A 6,000-nucleotide genomic window follows, 5' to 3' on the forward strand; every position below is an offset into this window, starting at 1 on the left:
ACTCTCCGTGTTGGACACACAGTCAATCCCTGAGCTTACAAGATATTAGACGTGTGTTTACAGACTCTGTGTTTGGCTTGTACAGACTATCAAGCTTTCATGTTGGTATCTGTTAGAGCTTGTTAAGGATTTTGTCCTTAAACATGAACAAGGCAAAAAAATATGTTGGCTGCTCAAAATAAATAGCTGAAATAATTGCCTAAAATGACATCAATTTCCCATTTGTTAAAAAAAGAAAGTACAGTACATTATAATTGAAATAGTTGTTATAAGAAATAAATACAAATTTACTGCCATGGTAATCTTAACCCTCTTTAAATGGTAATACATAATAATATGACTAGTAAACCACAAGTCTGTTTGTTTGTTTGTTTGTTTGTTTGTTTGTTTGTTTGTTTGTTTGTTTGTTTTTGTTTTGTCTTTTGGTCATGATGGGTTTAGGTACCTGCTGAAACCTAGCAATTAAACAGAATCTTCAAATAAAAGCTCAACACATTAAACCCATTTTCTTTTCATGTTAATCATGAAACAATTAATCACACCTTTTATTCTGTCCAGAGAGCAAATCATGCCTCATATTAAAATAGAGACAAATCTGATGTTAATATTCCAACTAACTGTTTAACTTCTATTTCTTGCTTTACAGACTTTTGTATTTTCTTTTCACTTACATAGCATGTACACACAGAATGACCCCTGTATTTGATTTAATGCACAAAAGCCTGACAATTATCATTTATTTAATACTTGTTAGGTCATATTTGATCTTTTCATGCCATGTAAAAACACTGCATTATATAGGGCCAAAAGTTTGTGAAGACATGACCTCCATGCCAACATGTTGGCCTTCTGCAAATTGAATGTGTTTTTAAACCAGGGATCTTCAGTTCCAGTCCTGAAGGACCAATGCCAAGCACAGTTTGTAACTCACTAACACTTAAACATAGCCACTGAACCTGGTAATTAACAGATTATTTGAATCACCTGGGTTTGAGCAGAAGCATCTCCAATGTGTGTTGGACACTGGTCCTGTGGGACTTTAGCTGAAGTTAGCATTATGGTATTGCTTCACTGTAACTAATGGTCTGAAACATGACCTGTTCCAGCATGACACAAAGTTCTCCTTTGCACAAAGCTAATGCAATGAATATATGGTTTACAAAGGTTGGACTAAATGACCTTAAATCTCCTGCACAAAGCCCTGACCTTAACCTATAATCTCCAGCTCCACCTCGTACTTCCTTGTCCAACATCAGTGCATGATTTCTCTAATGCTCTTGTGGCTGACTGAGAAAATCCCCACATCCACTCTGCTAAAATCTAGTGGAAAGCCTTCACAGGAGGTGTTGTAATATAGGTTGATATAATATAATATAATATAATATAATATAATATAATATAATATAATATAATATAATATAATATAATATAATATAATATAATATAATATAATATAATATAATATAATATAATATAATATAATATAATATAATATAATATAATATAATATATATTGTATATACACTCACCTAAAGGATTAGGACTAATACAGTGTTTGACCCCCTTTCGCCTTCAGAACTGCCTTAATTCTACATGGCATTGATTTAACAAGGGCCCATATTGATGCATAGCATCTTGAAGTTGATGGAGATTTGTGGGATGCACATCCAGGGCATGAAGCTCCCGTTCCACCACATCCTAAAGATGCTCTATTGGGTTAAGATCTGGTGACTGTGGGGGCCATTTTAGTACAGTGAACTCACTGTCATGTTCAAGAAACCAATTTGAAATTATTCGAGCTTTGTGACATGGTGCATTATCCTGCTGGAAGTAGCCATCAGAGGATGGGTACAGGGTGGTCATAAAGGGATGGACATGGTCAGAAACAATGTTCAGGTAGCCCGTGGCATTTAAACGATGCCCAATTGCCACTAAGGGGCCTAAAGTGTGCCACGAAAACATCCCCCACACCATTACACCACCACCACCAGCCTGCACAGTGGTAACAAGGCATGATGGATCCATGTTCTCATTCTGTTTACACCAAATTCTGACAGAAATCGAGACTCATCAGACCAGGCAAAATTTTTCCAGTCTTCAACTGTCCAATTATGGTGAGCTCGTGCAAATTGTAACCTCTTTTTCCTATATGTAGTGGAGATGAGTGGTACCCGGTGGGGTCTTCTGCTGTTGTAGCCCATCCGCCTCAAGGTTTTTCGCCCCTGTGTGTTGTGGCTTCACAAATGATTTGCTGCATACCTCGGTTGTAACAAGTGGTTATTTCAGTCAAAGTTGCTCTTCTGTGCATTAATATGTATATACACTATATGTATATATACACTATATATACATATGTGTGTGTGTTTGGTTGGTTTAGGCGTTTCTCACAGAATGTAACTGTAGGGACCATCATCATTCTCTTTTATAAAAACTGTGTCACGGGTAAAACACCAGATCAAACTCGAGTGGAGCTGCAGGTAAACCTCTAGTGATAATATACACTGTATGATAGACACTTTGTCATTTAGCTAGACCATAAACAAAGCTAAATTTGTCCATATTGTAAAACTTTTTGAATTTCTACCTTTCCTAAGGCCTGAAAACAACTAAGGAGATCTGAATTACTGGAATTGGGTTAAGGACTGTCCAACACAATATCAAATCCTTGAAGGATCTTTGGTGAATTATTCAATTCAATTTAATTAATCATTTGAGCAAGAAATATGTTCAACCAAAAAAATCAACAGTAGAAATCACAACTGTGTTCGTTAGTGAAAGTAAGAGTCACAATTTGAAAACAACTCACAGAGTGTCCAATTTACCCTATTCCAGAGGAAAGTCCACCCCAGGATAAGCCATTGGGAGTGTTGCACAAATCATGCATAGTGCCCACTGTATAAGTCTCTGAAGGCAGTGTTTATGATCTGGTGTTGCTTCAGTTAGTCTAGGCTCAGCAGTGTTATGTGGCAATAAAATAACCACAGCTGAATGTATAAAATGACAAGTTTATCACATCAAGGTATTTTTATAATTATTATTATTATTGGCCCTCAAATTTGAACAAATCATTCTGGGAGATGATGTATTATTTTCAAATGAATTTGACACTGTACTGTACACTCTTACCAAAGCTAAAGTTAAAGTTCTTTTTTGCCACTCACAAGTGCACTTTAAAACAAACCACTCAGAAATTAGAACGCGAATGGCGTCAAACTAAATTGTTAGTATTCCAAATAGCATGGAAGTAGAGAATCCTGAACTATAGAAAAACTCTCAGTGCTGCTAGATGAATGTAACTCTATACTCTTATAGAAAATAACAAAAATAATCCTAGATTTGTATTTAATACCCTAGCTGAATTAACTAAAAAACAAGACCACTGCAGAAATCTCCACAACAACAAAATACAGTATCGCGGATTTCATGAACTTTTTTAATAACAAAATCATAAATATTAGGCAAAAAATTCAGGCTTTGAAACCAGACAATTTAAGTGATACAGATGATAAATTAATCACATCACATCAGAACCTAGAATACTTTACTCCTCTTGAAGCGAGAGAACTAATTTCACTCATCTCCTCTTCAAAATCGTCAACCTGTGAATTAGATCCTATACCGACACATTTTCTCAAGCAGATAGTTCCAGCAATAACAGAACCCCTGTTAAAAGTAATTATCTGTTCACTCAGCAGTGGGTATGTTCCTAAATTCCTTAAATTAGCAGTTATTAAACCACTAATCAAGAAACCTGACCTTGACCCCTGTCAGCTTTCCAATTACAGGCTGATATCAAACCTCCCCTTTATCTCTAAAATTCTGGAAAAAGGTAGTATCACAGCAGCTATGTTCATATCTACATAGAAATAGCATAAATAAACTGTATCAGTCAGGATTTAGGCCTTATCACAGCACAGAGACAGCACTTGTTAAAGTAGTAAATTACCTCCTATACTTGTGTTACTCGACCTCAGTGCAGCTTTTGACACTATTGATCATAGTATTCTCCTTCACAGAATAGAAAATGTAGTAGGAATTAAGGGAACGGCCCTCTTATGGCTTAGATCCTATTTGACTGATCGTTATCAGTTTGTAGATTTAGATGGTGACCATTCATCATGTTCTCAAGTTGTGTTTGGTGTTCCACAGAGTTCTGTTTTAGGCCTACTGCTTTTTTCCCTTTACATGCTTCCTCTGGGCAACATAATTTATAAACATGGTATTAGTTTTCATTGTTATGCCGATGACACACAAGTATACGTTTAGCAAAACCAGATGAGAAAAACCAGTTTACTACAGTTGAACAATGTGTGCAGGAAATAAGAGATTGGATGTTAATTAATTTCCTTCTGCTTAATCCTGATAAGACAGAAATTCTAGTCATAGGACCACAAGCAGCTAGAAGTAAGCTTTCTAAACACACCGTGATTTTAAAAGCCTTTCTGTTCCATCAAGCGCAACAAGACCTTGGTGTGATTATAGATTCCAGCCTTTCATTTAAAGCACATGTAGTTAATATTACCAGGATAGCATTCTTTCATCTCAGAAATATTGCCAAGATAAGAAATATATTGTCACCAAATGATGCAGATAAACTAGTTCATGCTTTTATCACGTCTAGGTTGGATTATTGTAACGCCTTACTGTCTGGTTGTTCAACAAGGTGCTTAAACAAGCTTCAATTAGTCCAGAATGCAGCAGCGAGAGTCCTCACTCGAACCAGAAGATACGAGCACATCACTCCTATCTTATCCACATTGCATTGGCTTCCTGTGAAATTTCGCATCGATTTTAAAATACTACTCTTGACGTATAAAGCATTAAATGGTCTCGCGCCGCAGTATCTGAGTGAACTGCTAGTGTCTTACAATCTCCACACCTACTTTGATCAAAGGATGCAGGCTGCTTGTCAGTACCACGTATTACTAAAACTACAGCAGGGGGCAGAGCTTTTTCTTACAAAGCCCCAAAGTTATGCAATAGTCTTCCAATTAATGTTCGGGACTCAGACACAGTCTCAGTGTTTAAGTCTAGGCTAAAAACCTATTTATTTAGCCAAGCATTTTTGTAAATAGATTAGCCTTAGGTAAAGGAGCAGATCTGGGGGACTCATGGACGTAGAGTATTAGGTGAACTGGTGTGTTTAGATGCTGTCTTCCCCACTTTCGTTGATCACTCAGGTTTGTTGACGGTGAGGTGATTGGTTGCTTTACATCTCAGAAAGCCCTCATGTTTGTGTTTCCTACTGGCTCTCCCTTTTTAGTTATGCTGTCATAGTTAGACTTGCCGGAGTCCCTGCTTGCACTCTGCACTAAATATGCATTCACCTTATACATTGTTCGACTGGGACCATACCTAACTGCCATCTCTCCATCTCTTTAGCTCTCTTCTCTTCTGCTCTCTCCTCTCTCTCTCCCTCTCTCCTTTTTCCTCTACCTATCTCTCTGTCGAGCTATACATGTCGCTCCTAAGCTGCCAGTAATCCAGACCTCCTCTGCCCTCTGGACCTGTCTAACTCGTTCCTCTCAAGGTTTCTTCCTATTACCATCTCATGGAGTTTTTCCTTGCCACTGTCGCCGTCGTCCTCGGCTTGCTCATTAGGGACAATCATATCATTTTGATTCATACACATTCACATTTCATTCAACTTAATTCTTTTGATTGTGTAAAGGTGCTTTGTGACAATGTAAATTATTAAAGGCGCTATACAAATAAAATTGAATTGAATTGAATTGAATTTTTTCACCAGCCAGAGTGTGTCTCTCCTGGAATTGGCTCCAGTCCCCCATCAACGCTGTATACAGGATAAAGTGGCATAGATGATAATGATGAATACCTCCAACAAGAGATAACTGAATTTGTAAAAACTTTATACTTATTACAGTAGTGTATCTTAAGTATATAGCATGTGCATGATATGCCTAAGTATGATGCATATACTATATGCAACAAATGTTTTATGCAACAATTTTATATGCAAGAAAAAGTAGCCAAAGCATT

Source organism: Clarias gariepinus, chromosome 11, assembly GCF_024256425.1.
Source record: "Clarias gariepinus isolate MV-2021 ecotype Netherlands chromosome 11, CGAR_prim_01v2, whole genome shotgun sequence".
NCBI classification, from domain to species: domain Eukaryota; kingdom Metazoa; phylum Chordata; class Actinopteri; order Siluriformes; family Clariidae; genus Clarias; species Clarias gariepinus.